General features: G+C 40.0%; 1 non-coding gene across 1 annotated transcript; it reads left to right on the forward strand.

Moving 5' to 3' along the window:
* Positions 1–213: 213 nt before the first annotated feature.
* Positions 214–320, forward strand: LOC120363738 (U6 spliceosomal RNA). The gene has a single exon (XR_005579191.1). It is a non-coding gene; the product is annotated as a U6 spliceosomal RNA (small nuclear RNA).
* The last annotated feature ends 17,063 nt before the right edge of the window (positions 321–17,383 follow it).

Below are 17,383 nucleotides of genomic sequence, written 5' to 3' on the forward strand. Positions count from 1 at the left end.
CACTCCAGCCTGGGTAACGAGAGCAAAACTCCATCTCAAAAAATAAAATAAAATAAAATAATAAAATATCCTGCCAACCCAGGAGACCTTCTCACGAACACAGAGGGGAAAGACTATTTTTGAATAGATATTAAACTAAATTGACGTGCATCACAGGCAATCCATTACAGAGACTGCAGATTGCAAAGTCAGGAAGAAATCTTACCCTTTTCTGTGCTTGCCTCGGCAGCAGATATACTAAAGTTGGAACGATAAAGAGAAGATTAGCATGGCCCCTGCGCAAGCATGACATGCAAATTCGTCAAGCGTTCCATGTTTTTCATTCCATGCTCATGGTTAGGAAGAATCAATATTATGAAAATGGCCATACTGCCCAAAGTAATTTATAGATTCAGTGCTATCCCCATCAAACTACCATTGGCCTTCTTCACAGAACTGGGAAAAACCACCCTAAACATCATATGGAACCAAAAAAGAGCCTGCATAGCCAAGACAACCCTAAGCAAAAAGAACAAAGTTGGAGGCATCATGCTACCTGACTTAAAACTATACTACATGGCTACAGTAATCAAAACAGTATGATACTGTTACCAAAACAGAGATATAGACCAATGGAACAGAACAGAGGCCTCAGAATTAAAACCACACAGCTACAACCATCTGATAATTTGACAAACCTGACAAAAACAAGCAATGGGGAAAGGATTCCCTGTTTAATAAATGGTGTGAGGAAAACTGGCTAGCCATGTGCAGAAAGCTAAAACAGCAACCCTTCCTTACACCTTATACAAAAATTAACTCTAGATGGATTAAAGATTTAAACATAAGACCTAACACCACAAAAACCCTATAATAAAGCCTTGGCAATACCAGTCAGGACATAGGCATAGGCAAGGACTTCATGACTAAAACACCAAAAGCAATGGCAACAAAAGCCAAAATAGACAAATGGGATCTAATTAAACTTAAGAGCTTCTGCACAGCAAAAGAAACAATCATCAGAGTGAACTGGCAACCAACAGAATGGGAAAAAATTTTTGCAAACTACCCATCTGACAAAGGGCTAATATCTAGAATCCACCAAGAACTAAAACAAATTTAACAACCCCATCAAAAAGTGGGTGAAAGATATGAACAGACGCTTTTCAAAAGAAGACGTTTATATGGCCAAAAAACACTTGAAAAAATGCTCATCATCACAGGTCATTAGAGACATGCAAATCAAAACCACATCAAGATACCATCTCACACCAGTTAGAATGGCGATCATTAAAATATCTGGAGACAACACATGCTGGAGAGGATGTGGAGAAGTAGGAACACTTTTACACTGTTGGTGGGAGTGTAAATTAGTTCAATCATTTTGGAAGACAGTGTGGTGATTCCTCAAGGATCTAGAACTAGAAATACCATTTGACCCAGCAATCCCATTACTGGGTATATACTCAAAGGATTATAAATCAATCTATTATAAAGCCACATGTACACATATGTTCACTGCAGCACTGTTTACAATAGCAAAGACATGGAACCAACTCAAATGCCCATCAAAGATAGACTGGATAAAGAAAATGTGGCTTATATACATGATACTTTTTAAAATACTATGCAGCCATAAAAAAGGATGAATTCATGTCCTTTGCAGGGACATGGATGAACCTGGAAACCATCATTCTCAGCAAACTGACACAAGAATAGAAAACCAAACACTGCATGTTCTCACTCATAAGTGGGTGTTGAACAATGAGAACACTTGGACACAGGGAGGGGAACATCACACACTGGGGTCTGTTGGAGAGTGGGGGGCTAGGGGAGGGATAGCAGGGGGTGGGGAGATTGAGAAGGGATAACATTAGGAGAAATACCTAATGTGGGTGACGGGGGGATGGAGGCAGCAAACCACCATGGCATGTGTGTACCTATGTAACAATCCGGCAAGATCTGCACATATACCCCAGAACTTAAAGTAAAAAAAAAAAGAAAAAGAAAAATAAATCTTACCCTTTTCTATATCTAGGCAGACACAGTCCATTACATACATGTTTTCATGTATGAGGACTTGACAACACCATTGTCACACATAGTTCATCCTCAATTCACTGGGTAATTGGGCTGGCCATCTGTGTTAATTTCCTTTATCTGAAAGAAAAATAAAACTTCTCATATCTTTATGACAGGAGGTAGTTTTGCAGCTTACAGCGAGGCAGCTGCCATGTTAGGTTCCTGCCCTCCCACAGAAATGGGGAGAGGAGGGGCTGTCTTTCTTGATGATTACACTTCAAAGAGTTTATTCCCACGTCCTTAAGAAAAACATTCCTGTTTTGTAAAGGTGGCAAGAGACTTTTTAAAGCTTTTAAGAAGATTTATATACATCTTAAAAGGGCAGAGAAAGAATTTACAATTATAACTTTAAAAAAAATTATTTTTTATTTTATTGAGTCAGGATCTCTGTCACTCAAGCAGAATACAGTGGCATGATCTCGGTTCACTGCAACCGCTGCCTCCCAGACTCAGGCAATTCTCCCAGGTCAGCCTTCCAAGTAACTGGGACTACAGATGCATACTACTATGCCCAGATAATTTTTGTATTTTATTTTATTTATTTTTTATTTCCATAGTTTTTGGGGAACAGGGGGTGTTTGGTTGCATGGAGAAGTTCTTTAGTGGAGATTTCTGAGATTTTGATGCACACATCACCCAAGCAGTGTACACCATACCCAATGTGTAGTCTTATATCCCTCAACCACCTCCCACCCTTCCCCCCAAGTCCCCAAAGTCCGTTATATCATTATTATTCCTTTGCATCCTCATAGCTTAGCTCCCACTTGTGAGAACATACAATGTTTGATTTTCCATTCCTGAGTTACTTCATTTAGAATAATGGTCTCCAACTCCACCCAGGTTGTTGCAAAATATTAAAATGTGCTCTGACTGAAGAGACTCCTGCAAACAGGCTTTGTGTGAGCAACATGGCTGTTTATTCACCCAGATGCAGGCAGGCTGAGTCCAAAAAGAGAGTCAGCAGAGGGCAAAGAGATAGAAGTTTGTTTTATAGTTTTGGGGTTGGCAGTGGAAAGTTACAGAGGTTACAGTTCAGGGTGGTTTTTTGCAAGCTGGGAGGGGGTCCCAGAGTTTGGAGTCACAAGGTTGACCAAGGTTGGTTACAAAGTCCAGTTGCCTTATCAGTTGAGGCAGGAATAAGGAACAATAGAAGAATGTCTCAAAGTTAATTAGGTACCAAAGGGGTTAATCATTCTTCCCCTTTCTGTGGTCTTCCAGTAACTTCAGACTTTCTAGTTCCAGGAACTCATCTGGAGTGTATGTGCAGGTCGCAGAGGTTACCATGCCATCCATGGTGCAGTCAGTTGGCTTAAAAGACCATACACAAATGCTATTGTTTTGTTCCTTTTTATGGTTGAGTAGTATTCCATGGTGTGTGCGTGTGTGTGTGTGTGTGTGTGTGTGTGTGTGTGTGTCTTACATTTTTTTTTGTCCGATGGAGTTTCACTCTTGTTGCCCAGGCTGGAGTGTCATGGTGCGATCTCGGCTCACTGCAACCTCTGCCTCCTGGGTTCAAGCAATTCTCCTGCCTCAGCTTCCTGAGTAGCTGGGATTATAGGCATACACCACCACACCCAGCTAATTTTGTATTATTTTTTATTTTTTATTTTAGTAGAGATGGGATTTCTCCATGTTGGTCAGGCTAGTCTTGAACTCCTGACCTCAGGTGATCCACCTGCCTCAGCCTCCCAAAGTACTGGGATTACAGGCCACACCACATTTTCTTTATTCATTCATTGGCCGATAGGCATTTGAGCTAGTTCCGTATTTTTTGAATTGTGTATTGTGCTGTTATAAAGACTTGTGCAAGTGTCTTTTTCATATAATGACTTCTTTTCCTCTGGTAGATAAGAATCTTTAGCGTTTTCTAGGTATATGATCATATATCATCAGCAAACAGTGACAGTTTGACTTACTCTTTACCGTTTTGGATGCCATTCTTCCCTCGTCTGACTGCTCTGGCTAGGACTTCTAGTACAATGTTGAGTAGCAGTGATGAAAGTGGGCATCCTTGTCTTGTTTCAGTTCTGAGGGGGAATGCTTTCAACTTTTCTCCATTCAGTATAATGTTGGCTGTGGGTTTGCCATCGATGGTTTTCATTACCTTGAGGTGTGCCCCTTCTATGCCAAGTTTGCCCAGAACTTTAATCACAAAGCATTGCTGGATTTTCTCAAATGCTTTTCCTGCATCTATTGAGATAATCAAATGATTTTTGTTTTTAATTCTGTTTATGTGATGTATCACATTTATCGACTTGCTTAAGTTAAACCACCCCTGTATCCCTAGTATGAAACTCACTTGATCATGGCATATTACCTTTTTGATGTGCTGTTGGATTCAGTTAGCTAGTATTTTGTTGCAGATTTTTCTATCTATGTTCATCAGGGATATTGGTCTCTAATGTTTTTTGTTGTGTTTTCCTGGTTGTGGTATTAGGATGATACTGGCTTCACGGAATGATTTAGGGAGGATTTCCTCTTTCTCTACCATTGGAATAGTTTCAATAAGATTGGTACCAATTTGCCTTTGAATGTCTGATATAATTCAGCTGTGAATTCATCTGGTCCTGGACTTCTTTTTGTTGGCAATTTTTAAATTACTGTTTCAATCTTGCTGCTTGTTATATTGATCTGTTCAGAGTTTCTATTTCTTCCTGATTTAATCAGGAGAGTTGTATATTTCCAGGAATTTATTCCTCTTCTCTAGATTTTCTAGTTTGTGTGAATAAAAGGTGTTCATAGTAGCCTTAAATGATCTTTTGTATTTCTGTGATATTGGTTGCAATAGCTCCCATTTCATTTCTAATTGAACTTATCTGAATCTTCTCTCTTCTCTTCTTGGTTAACCTCATTAATGGTCAATTGATTTTCTTTACCATTTCAAAGAGCCAATTTTTGTTTCATTTGTCTTTTGAATGTTTTTGTTTGTTTCAATTCATTTAATTCTGCCCTGATCTTTGTTATTTCCTTTCTTCTGCTGGATTTGGGTTTGGATTCTTGTTTCTCTAATTCCTTGAGGTGTGGCCTTAGAGTGTTTATTTTGTGCAGTTTCAGACTGAACTTTCCTCTTAGCACTACTTTCGCTGTATTTCAGAGGGTTTGATAAGTTGTGTCTATTGGGTGCCAGCCCCAACCCTGTACGTGGGTGCCCTTAGTCCTGGTGGTAATGAGGGAGTGAGAAAAGAAATAAAAACAAAGACAAGAGTAGAGTTCCACCATATGGGTCCAGGGGACCAATGCACACAAGCACAGGGACAGCATTGGTCCTGAGTTATGGGCTCCACACACTTTTATTAGGTGCATTATCTTGTTAATCTTGTAGGCTGTGGTGAGGGGAGGTGGGAAGGGTAAACTAAAGGCTACTGTGGGGTAGACTGATGGGGGGGAGAGCATGCATCTGCAGCATTCAATAGCAAATGTAGTTCTTCTAAGAAATGCTAACTTAGGACACTGAATTTTACCACCCATGGTTATCAAGGTGCATGTGCATAGAGCACAGTGGGTAAGGCACCACCAAATATGACCACACACAATGCATCAAGGGGTTTTTACCTCCCAAGCATTGCGGACACAAAGCAATCAGAGTTACTCCATATTTTGAGAACCTAGACAGAGTCTGTGGCATTCCAGTTATCTCTGCCCTGCAAGGCTTTCCTGTCTTGCAAGCTCCCATCTGCAAAGATCCTCCTGAGTTTTGTGAGCAGAGGTTGCATTCCTTCCTAGAGTTCTTGCATAAGCCCTCTTCATGAGACCCTCATGCAGATTCTATGTTGGGAAGAGATCGTGGGACCAAAGCAGTCTTTCCTGCCTTGCAACCACACTGCAGCGTTCCACAGTTTGAAAGTACTCTCAGATGATAGATACCACAGGCATCCTGTTACCACTTGACTTCTGTTTTTACAGGCCTTAAACAATTTTTATTTTACTCCACCATTGTTTTGAGTTTTCCTAATTCAGTATTTGATCCATGGCACAAATCTCAGTGCATAAAAAGCAAAGCCAGCTTGTAATCATTTAACTAGAAATAAAACAGGTCTGCCCCTGGCCATCTTGGCTGAGTGTCACTATTATCATTCAGTTCAAATAATTTTTTAATTTCCATTTTGATTTCATCATTGTCCCAAAGATCATTTAGGAGTGGATTATTTAATATCCAAAAATCATTAAGATTATTTAATGTTTACATGTTTGTATAGTTTTGAGGGTTCCTTTTGGAGCTTTCAGTTTTATTTCACTGTGGTTTGAGATGGTACTTGATGTAATTTCGATTTTTAAAAATTTTTGAGACCTGTTTTGTGGTCTGTTATATGGTATTTCTTGGAGAATGTTCCATGGACTGATGATAAGAATGTATATTCTGCAGTTGTTGGGTAGAATGTTCTGTATCTGTTCTGAGGTATAGTTTCAGTCCATTGTTTCTTTGTTGACTTTCTGTCTTGATGATCTGTCTAGTGCCATCAGTGGAGTATTGAGTCCCTCATGATTATTGTGCTACCATCTACCTCATTTCTTAGATCTAGTAATAAATGTTTTATAAATTTGGGAGCTCCAGTGTTAGGTGAATATGTATTTAGAATAGTAATATTTTCCTGTTGGACTGATCCTCTTATTATATAATGTGCCTTTTTGTCTTTTTCAGTTGTTCTTACTTTAAAGTCTATTTTGTCTGATATAAAAATAGCTATTCCTGCTTTCTTCTGTGTTCATTTGCCTGGAATATCTTTTTTCAGCCTGTTACATTAAGTTTATGTGAATTCTTATGCATTAGGTGAGTCTCTTGAAGACAGCCGTACTTAATTGCTTGATTTTTATCCATTCTGCCATTCTGTATCTTTTAAGTGGAGCATTTAGGCCACTTACGTTCAACTTTGGTATTGACATATGAGGTACTTTCTTATTCACTGTGTTAGTTGGTGCCTGAATACCTTTTTTTTTTTTTTCATTGTGTTGTTGTTTTATAGGCCCTGAGGTATTTATGTTTTAAGGAGGTTCTATTTTGGTCTATTTTGAGGTTTTACTTCAAGATTTAGAATCCCAGCTGGGTACTGTGGCTCATGGCTATAATTCCAGCAATTGGGGAAGCCAAGGTGGGTAGATCACTTGAGGTCAATAGTTTGAGACCAGCCTGGCCAACATGGTGAAACCCCATCTATATCAAAATACAAAAATTAACTGGGTGTGGTGGTACATGCCTGTAATCCCAGCTACTTGGGAGGGTGAGGCAGGAGAATTGCTTAAATCTGGAAGATGGAGGTTGCAGTGAGCTGAAATTGTGCCACTGCACTCCAGCCTGGGCAACAGTGTAAGACTCAATTCAATTTAAAAAAAGAAAGATTTAGAATTCCTTTTAGCATTTCTTATAGTGCTGGCTTGTGACTAATTCTCTCAACATTTGTTTGTCTGAAAAATATTTTATCTCTTATTTATTTATGAAGCTTAGTTTTGCTAGATAAGAAATTCTTGGCTGCCAATTATTTTGCTTGAGGAGGTTAAAGATAGGACCCCAATGCTTCTGGCTTGTAGGGTTTCTGTTGAGAAATCTGCTGTTAATCTGATTATATATATATGTATATATATATATACATATATATATGATTATACACACGTATATATATATATACATAACATATACGTATATATATACATATATATGTATACATATATATACATATACATATATATACATATATATACATATACATATATATGTATACATATATATACATATACATATATATATACATAACATATACATATATATATACATATATGTATATATATACATATATATACATATATGTATATATATACATATATACATATATGTTATGTGATGCTTTTGCCTCATAGCTCTTAAGCTTCTTTCTATCATCTTCATTTTAGATAAACTGATTACTCTGTGGCCAGGTAATGATCTTTTTGCAATGTATTTCCTGGGTGTTCTTTGAGCTTCTTGTATTTGGATGTCTAGATCTCCAGCAAGGCCAGAAAGTCCATCAGATAAATTTTCCAAACTTTTAGGTTTGTCTTCTTCCACAGAAACACCAATTATTCTTAGGTTTTGCTGTTTAACATAATCCCTAATTTCATGGAAGCTTTATTCATTTTTAAAATTCTTTTTTCTTTGTCTTTGTTTGATTGGGTTAATTCAAAAGCCTGTCTTTAAGCTCTGAAGTTCTTTCTCCTACTTGTTCTAATCCATTGTTGACACTTTCCAGTGCACTTTATATCTTTCTTAGTGTGTCTTTCATCTCCAGAAGTTGTGATATATTTTTTCTCTATGATGTCTATTTCTCTGGAAAATTGTTCATCCATATCCTGTATATTTTAAAAAATTTCTTTATGTTGGTTTTCACCTTTCTCTGGTATCTCCTTGAGTAGCCTTAATAATTAACCTTCTGAATTCTTCACTTGGCAATTCGGAGGTTTTTTTCTTGGTTTGGATCCATTACTAGGGAGCTAGTGTGGTCTTCTGTGGAGTGTTATAGATCCATGTAACCAGAATTACTTTTCTGATTCCTTCTCATTTGGGTAGACTGTTCAAGTGGAAAAAGCTGGAACTCAAGGCCTCTGCCCAGATTCTTTTGTTCTACAGGGTGATCCCTCGATGTAGTATGCTCTCCCTTCCCCTAGGGATGTGGCTTTCTGGGAGCCGAACTGAATGATTATTACTCTTCTGTGTTCAGCCACCCAATGGGGCTAACAGGCTCTAGGCTGGTGCTGAGAAATGCCTGATTCCTGAGATGTGATCTGTCTTTGGGTTTCCCAGCTGTGCATACCAGCACCTGCTCTGGTTGAGGTGTCAGAGGATTGAAGTAGACTCTCTGAGAGTCCTTGGTTGTAGATATGTTTAGTGTGTTGGCTTTCTTGCATGCTGGTTATGTTAGTGGTGAAGTTTTTATGTGGACAGACCCAGGCCCTCTGGTTAGCCAGGATGTTGCAGGCAGTGGAACTAGGTGTTGTTTTCTCCTTTCTTGGAGCAAGGTTATTTCATGAGTTGCTATAATGTCCTGAGTTGAATGGCCTCCAGCCCGGAGGCGGCACTTTCAAGACAACACCAGCTATCATAGTAAAATGGCAATATAAGCTTGCCCTAAATTTGTCAGGACAAGTATTTGGGTTTCTCAGGTGATGGTCAGGGACATGGAGCTCCCAAAAATTTATGTCTTTTGTGATTGCTGTTGGGATTGGTAGAGGAAAAACCATTAAGTAGGGGCAAGGTTAGACGAATCTGAGCTCAGACTCTCCTTGGGCAGGGCTTGCCATGTCCATAGTAGGGAATGCAGCGTAGTTCTTGGGCCAATGAGGTTATGTTCCAGAGGGGATTATGGCCACCTGTGTCACTAAGAAAGTGGGGGAAAGCCAGTAACAATAGGCCTAACCCAAGTCCTACACAATTGATGAGGCTGATCTTGCTCCCTGTATGGCCCACTAATAGTGCCAAGTTAACCTCCAGGAAGCCTGTGTGAGAACTCAGACCTTGCCCCAGGCTATAAGCTTCCCTGATGAGACAGCAAGCATGACTTTCGGGCCCCACCTGCCCCTCCCTGTCTGCCCACACAATGGGCCTTGGTTCCTGTGCTCCTTTCTGCAGCAGTTGCCATTCAGCACTTGTATTCTGCTCAAGAGAGTTTGTGCCCAGTCAAAAAGTTTCACTTGGAAACTTCCTGTCTCTTCCTAGTAGATACTTGGGGTATGTGAGGGACAGAGGGAAGAGCATCCTCTTTCCCTCTTCTGTCCTTGCATCCCCAAGTCCTGGCAACCTTGGCAGTCACCGCCATGGGTGTTAAAATGACTTGTACTCATGAAGCAGGATGTGAAAATCATCCACTCTTGCCCACATAAGCCCTATCTCCCTTGCTGTCAGTAGCCTTGAATTCCCTAGACCTCATTTATGCCATGGATACAATGAGGCCTTTGTCCATGAAATAGGAAGCTTGGGCTTGGCTTAATCAGTAGGAATCAGCCACACTCACCTGCTCTGTGCTTTTTAACCTCTGTTTTCATCTGCCTCTGGATCCCTAAGATCCAGTTTTCTTTCCCAGGGCTTTGGCCCAAATCTTGGAATTTAAGTTTGGGACAAAAATGTGTCTCGGGGGAGTCGCATGGACTCCTTATCATAAGCTGAATGCTAAGGTGAAACTGTGGAACTGAATCCTCTTCCAATAGGAGAGAGGAAAGAATGCCTTATGACACACACAGATAACTAACAGCTATATTCATGTTTGCTAAGATTTGGGTGCCTCGTGCTTAGCTTTTGTTGGCTCCCTTGGTCTTACTTTCCCAAAAGGAAACATCCAAGTGATGGGCATCCTATTTATTCCAGTCACCTGGCAGGGTTTGCAGGATAATTGCTCAGAACTAGAATATTGATCCAGATTTTTACATTACCCATTCGTCTTGTTCTTTCTGAGCTGCAGATGGAGATTGCTGGTTGGTTCACAGAAACAAGCAGAATTAGTCTGAAAATGTAGGCGAAAACTTAAAAACAACTAGTGAGTTTAGAATTTAATGACAAATATACGATAGGTTTTGAAACATGATTTCTCACTCACCAGTCCTCATTTTTGTTAAAACAAAAAATCATGATAGGACTGACTTGTTTGCAAAATAGATTTTATAGTTTTTGTACTTGGTCTGATTATTTGCAGAAAGTATAGCAAGAAAAATTATTTCTACATAGGCCTTTTGGATTGGTGTTGATGAAAGTTTGTTCTACAAGGAATCTCAGATAAGACCTTTTAAAGCTCAGCCCAGCCATGGGTTTATCCTCAAATACCTGTGAGTTGGGTAATCTCCTCCTCTTAAGGTCCCAAGATAAACTTGGAGTTCCTGGACCTGTTAGAAAGTGGCATTCTTTTTTTTTTTTTTTTTTTTGAGACAGAGTTTCGCTCGTTACCCAGGCTGGAGTGCAATGGCACGATCTCAGCTCACCGCAACCTCCGCCTCCTGGGTTCAGGCAATTCTCCTGCCTCAGCCTCCTGAGTAGCTGGGATTACAGGCATGTGCCACCATGCCCAGCTAATTTTTGTATTTTGAGTAGAGACGGGGTTTCACCATGTTGACCAGGATGGTCTCGATCTCCTGACCTCGTGATCCACCCGCCTCGGCCTCCCAAAGTGGTATTCTTTACTAACCACAAGTCAGGAACCCTGTGCAGGGACTGTGTAAACAAGGGTATGAGGGCAGTTTCCTCACTGGGCTTTTATCGGCTTTGCAAGTCAAGATTCACTCCTTAAAGGAAAGCATAGTCTTCTAGTCAAAGCCTTGGTAAAGTAACCAATTTTTCCAATTTCGTCCTGTTGCAAAAGAGAAATGGATTCTTATTGCACTGATGTAAACCACTATATTGCCATAAATTATGAATACTTACAGAGAGTTTTCAAATTCTAGAGGAATCAGGTAGAGAGAAACAAGCATGCTCTAAATTTTGGTTATAGGAGTATACCTTGCTTAATTATTAAAGGCCATAGACAGTTCAAAATAAGTTTCCTTGACTCTGAAAAACAAAAGGGTGAGCAATATTCCAAGCAAAAGTTAAAAAGATTTGCTTCAGTCTTCTGAGTTCAGTCCATTTAGTTAATTTTTGCTTTGCTTGATGTTTGTGAACAATTCAGCTCTTTATGAGTCCTGCACATTTTCCTTTATTCCAATATCACAATCTCCGAAGTTATCGAAGCCTGTATTTGAGAGCACCTGTTAAAGTTCTACAGCTTATTATAAATTCTCTTGAAACGGATTAAAATAAGACAACAATTATCTGTGAATAGCAAAATGTCTAGTGTAGTTACACTTAGAAACACAATTAACAAAGAAATTTATTTTTCTCTGTGGTTTACAGTAAGTTTCTCTGTGGTTTACATAAAACTTAATTATGATTGGTAGCATAGGCTTAGACATTAGAATTTTAGAAACCCCATACACTTTTGGAACATGTATTAATATTGACAAAAATATAACATAGAGAAGATTGAACATCATTTTGGCAATTTCATGTACCTAAACATGACAAATAATCCTATTTACCTCTCTTTTCTGGATGTCTCAGGGGTCCTCTGGACTATCTGAAAAGCCAGGTGTCAGGAAAGACAATTTTGAAACTTAAGTTTGATTTTTGTAAGTCCATGAAATATGTTTAAAGCACTTGATATTATGAGAGTCCCATATTACATAAACTATTTTGCCAAAATTATGACTCAGAAATTTTAAAGAGCAAAAACTTTTCTTTCTTTTTTTTTTTTTGAGACGGAGTTTCGCTCTTGTTACCCAGGCTGGAGTGCAATGGCGCAATCTCGGCTCACCGCAACCTCCACCTCCTGGGTTCAGGCAATTCTCCTGCCTCAGCCTCCTGAGTAGCTGGGATTACAGGCACGTGCCACCATGCCCAGCTAATTTTTTTGTATTTTTAGTAGAGACAGGGTTTCACCACGTTGACCAGGATGGTCTCGATCTCTTGACCTCATTATCTACCCGCCTTGGCCTCCCAAAGTGCTGGGATTACAGGCGTGAGCCACCGCGCCTGGCAGCAAAAACCTTTTATAACCCTTTTGAATTTAGTTAATGTGGTCGCATAGAGAACCTCTTCTGCAAGATTAATTTCCATAATTCTTCCACTACTTGTTTGAACCGTCAGCTTTTCCTATCTAACTCAATCCTTTAACCCTAGGCAAAAATTTACATTTCCATGCCTCCTTATAACCTTTTACTGCAAAAACACCTTTTACTGTTCTTATCTTGCATGTAAATCTGTTTCCAGTAGTCTCAACATGTTATAATGGTAATTCCTAGAATTTTTAACACCTGGTAAATTGCTCTAATCATGTGCTAACTGCAGTCAAGTTTGGCCTTCTTAATTAAGGGCTGGTTAGTTCTCTATTTACATTTTACTGACACCTGCTTTTTACCAATAAACTTTAAGGATGCTTTTATTTCTCAAAAATTAAAGTCACGTGAACTGAAAGGCACCACAGCTTTTATCTTCCTTTAAAAAATATTAGATCAGAGTGCTTGTCTTTCTTTAGGCCAATTACGGCTCTTTATACAGACAACACACACACACACACACACACACACACACACACACACACACCTGCACAGACAGGCTGGAGAAAACCCAGTCCCTGGGTGGGGTACACACACACACACACACACACACACACACACACCCCTGCACAGACAGGCTGGAGAAAACCCAGTCCCTGGATGGGGTTCTTTAAGAGACAGGGCTAGACAAACATGCAGATATGGAACCAGAGAGAGCTCCTCCTAAGGCAGGATTCCTAAACAAAGCCTTACCAAGCAGTTAGAGCCAATGTCCCCAGGATGTAAAACAAGATGAAGGCTTGATTTCAGAACCAAAACTTTGCAGAGAATACAGTGACGGTTGGGAGGCGAGGGCTGGTTTAGTAAAGTGTCTTCTAAAAAGGGGGAAAAAAAACTTTAAAAGTTACTGCTGATGGGCTGGGGAAAAGAAAAGAAAAAAAGTTTTTAAAATGCCTGAGGAAGAACCTTTTATTCTTACGCAAGTGGTTCCTTCACCACGGAAGTTTAATTGCTGTGGGTCAGAGCTGGTCTTTCTGGCCCAGTGAGGAGACTCCAAGGGCATGTGGCAGAAAATGCCAACCAGCTGCCTGTGGCACTTTGGGCCATGTGTCCCAGCCTGGCACGGAGGGGAGGGTGGAGGGGAGCTGCTGCCCACTGGTCCCTCTCGAAAAAAGGAAAGAAAAGGTCATGAAAAGGCTGGCGAGCGATGGGAGGTGGGGGCATGATTTCCCCTACTCTCAGAAGTCTGAGGATGAAAGGCTTAGGAGCCTTAATGAGAGGTTTTAAGTCCCCATTTCACCCAGGGCTTCTCGCGCCCGGTGTTGGAAGCCAAAAGCGTTTCAGGATGTTTCCTTAGTTAAGCTAAAGATGGCGTTCTTTTTCCCACCGCCAAAAATATCGTCTCAGAGATCAGATCATTTGAATGGTAAGTAAGATGGAGGTTTACTGGGTGAAAAGGAAGAAAAGGAGGAAACGGGGACTCTTGCTAGGCCAGAGTGCCTGCCAGAATGCTTCCCACCTGGCCGTTAGAATCCCAGGAGCCACATCGCAAGAGAGGGGCCAGGCTCCTCCCTGCGGCGTGAACTTCCCGAGGCTCCACCCCAGTGCGCAGATTAGAGTTTTTCCAGGGCTGCCCTCCCACCTGGCTGTCTCACCAGCACTTAAGGAGGCCAAGGTGAGAGGATCACTTAAAACCAGGAGTTCGAGACCTCACTGGGCTACATAGTAACACCTTTATCTCCACAGAAGGAAAAAAAAAAAGTTAGCCACTTACAGAAAATAAAAGCAAATAGAAGTTCCTCTTCAAAGCTTTCTTCTTAGCTTATTAAGGATGAATTCTTCAAAGGCTGATTTACTCTAAAGCCTTTTGTTAATAATCCTAAGTAGCTGTTAGTTATAATACAGAAATAGATTTATTTATTTATTATACTGTAGCCCAGATATTTGCGCTGAGGTGTCTGGACAAGCCCAGGCAGGCCTCAGCCCATAGTTAATTCCCCTTCCTTATCTGGAAATGTTATTGCTTCTTTAAGTCTTTCGTAAATGAGTTCCTCTTTTCCTTTGTTCTCTCTTGCCTTTACCGTTTTAGGAAAAGTTTAGACTTATTAGCCAGTTGGTATAGTTAGATTGTGAGGCCCTGCTCCAGCCAATGGAGGCGGGGCACAGCAGTAGGGGCCAGTCCATAAGGGATAAGTATGTCTGCCTTTCTCTTATTCTTTGTACTCTCATGGCAAACTGCTGGCAAGTCTACCCTTTCTGCAGAAAGTAAAGTCGCCTTGCTGAGAGAAAATTTAAATTCAAGTGCTACTTCTTTTGCGGCACCAAAAATTTACATATAACATCGGGCGTGGTGTATGTGCCTGTAGTTCTAACTACTTGAGACACTGAGGTGGGAAGACAAATTGAGCCCAGGAGTTTGAAGCTGCAGTGAGCTAGGATTGTGCCACTGCATTTCAGCCTGGGCAATAGAGCAAAAACCTGTCTCTTTAAAAGAAAAATTGTTATTTGCCTGCTTTAAAGAGTAAAATTAAATTAAGATAGGAGGGGCAGGGTGGGGACCAGCAGCCATCCTCCCTACTGAAAAATAAAAATAAATTAAGATAAATTTCATTTTAGGGAAATAAATCTAAAAATATATTCTAAGCTATCTGTCCTTGCTAAAATTAAGGTGCGAATTAGAAGGAGTTAGGAGGAGAAGCCTTTCATGGCAGGGATCACAGTAGGCACACTCCATATTTTACCTCTTTTAGAACTGTGGGAGGTAGGAATTATTATCCCCATTTTACATTTGAAAAAAAAAAGAAAAAACTGGAAAAGTCTCAAAGAAATGAATTAACTTGTCCAAGATCATGAAGCTAGAAACTAAGCACAGACAGGGATACCCAGTTAGGGCCTCCAGAAAGATCAACCCATTAAGAGAAAAGAAAGTGATTTTCATTTTCAAATGACTACGTTAAGACCATTTGCTGGTGTTTCACAAAGCAGACTCACAAATCACTGAAATTCATTGACTAGTTCTAGATCAAGTTCCCATTTCAGAAATCCTCTGCATTATAACACTAGTATTTACTGGGAGCTTAACTACATGCTAGGCACTTTATAGTGACAACTTAATCCTCACACAATCTGATGAGGTAAGTGCTATTATTATCCTCATTTTAGCAGATGAGGACACTAAGTTACAGAGAAGTTAGATAACTTTCCCAAGGTTGCACAGTCAGTAAACAGTAGAGTCAAGACTCATTTCTGGCAGACTGGTGCCAATATGATGCTCTTAGCTGTCATTTCTAACCTCTGGCACCAGAGCAATTTTTTATGACGTGTAAAAAATTCAAACCAAAAGTGGAACAATAGGTTTAAAATTTTTACTTGTCATAAGTGACTTGGAGCGATTAAAGAACATTTTTTTGTTGTTTTTTTTTTTAGTAGTCCCCACCCAACAGAAACCTGTCAAGCTAGTCATTCAGGTTGTCACTTTATAGTTCTCACAAGAATGTTAAAGGAAAATAATGAAAACAAACAGATGTTAAATGATTCACTCCAGTATAAGCTGAATCATCTAAATTCCTTTGCTTTTGTAGCGATCAAGATATCTTGTGGTCTTTGACCAAGTCTGAAACTTTTCATATTATGTTTATTTCATATAATGAGATAATCAAAGGTGATCTGTGAAAAGCACAGGATAGAAACGGCAGCAGTCTGGTAGAACCCACATCCAGGTTATTGATAAAAAGAGTCAAACTCTGTAAAATATTTAAAGAGATTTATTCTGAGGCAGATATGAGTGACTGTGGTCTATAACCCAGCCCTCACTGAAGTGGTTGGGGTGCAGCTTAGAACATTTTAGGGAGACATTTACATTTTAGAACATCATGAGACTTCAATCAAATACATTTAAGAAATACATTGGTTTGGTCCAGAAAGGTGAGACAACTGACAGTGGTGGGGTAGAGGGGTGGAGGGGTGGGGCAGGGGTCAGGGGCTTCTAGGGTATACATGGGTTTTAATAATTTCTGATTGACAATTGGTTGAGTTTATCTAAAGACCTGGGATTAGTAGAAAGGAAATGTCTGGATTAAGACAAAGTATTGTGGAGACTAAAGTTCTTCTTTGCAGAAGAAGCCTTCAGGAAGTAGGCTTCAGAGAGACTAGGTTGTAAAATGTTTCTTATCAGATTGAAAGTCTGTGTTGATGTTAATACTGGAATGGTATAATGAGGTATATCCAGCCCCACTTCCCATCATGGCCTGAACCAGTCTCTCAGGTTTAATTTTAAAAGTGCCCTGGCTGAGAAAGTCTATTCAGATGTTTGGGGAGCTTAGAGTTTTACAAGGCAAAGCTCTAAGGTTTTTGTTTGACAAGGTAAACATTGGCTTGAGATAGCATGAAAAACAGTGAAGGTAAATATATGACTCAGGGTTAATTTTAGTCCTTTTGATTACTGTCTGTCCCAGTCATGCTCCATGTATCATTAGTATAATAGAGAGTAAAGTACAGTTATTCTGAGGACAAACCCAGAAATTTGGACATTCTCTGTGCTAGTCCATTCTCACATTGCTATAAAGGAATACCTGAGACAGGGTAATTTCTAAAGAAAAGAGGTTTAGCCGGGCACAGTGGCTCATGCCCGTGATCCCAGAACTTTGGGAGGCTGAAGTGGGTGGATCATGAGGTCAAGAGATTGAGACAATCCTGGCCAACATGGTGAAACCCCATCTCTACTAAAAATACAGAAATTAGCTGGGTGTGGTGGCACGCACCTGTAGTCCTAGCTACTCAG

The sequence above is a fragment of the Saimiri boliviensis genome, chromosome 3 (genome assembly GCF_048565385.1).
Source record: "Saimiri boliviensis isolate mSaiBol1 chromosome 3, mSaiBol1.pri, whole genome shotgun sequence".
NCBI classification, from domain to species: Eukaryota; Metazoa; Chordata; class Mammalia; order Primates; family Cebidae; genus Saimiri; species Saimiri boliviensis.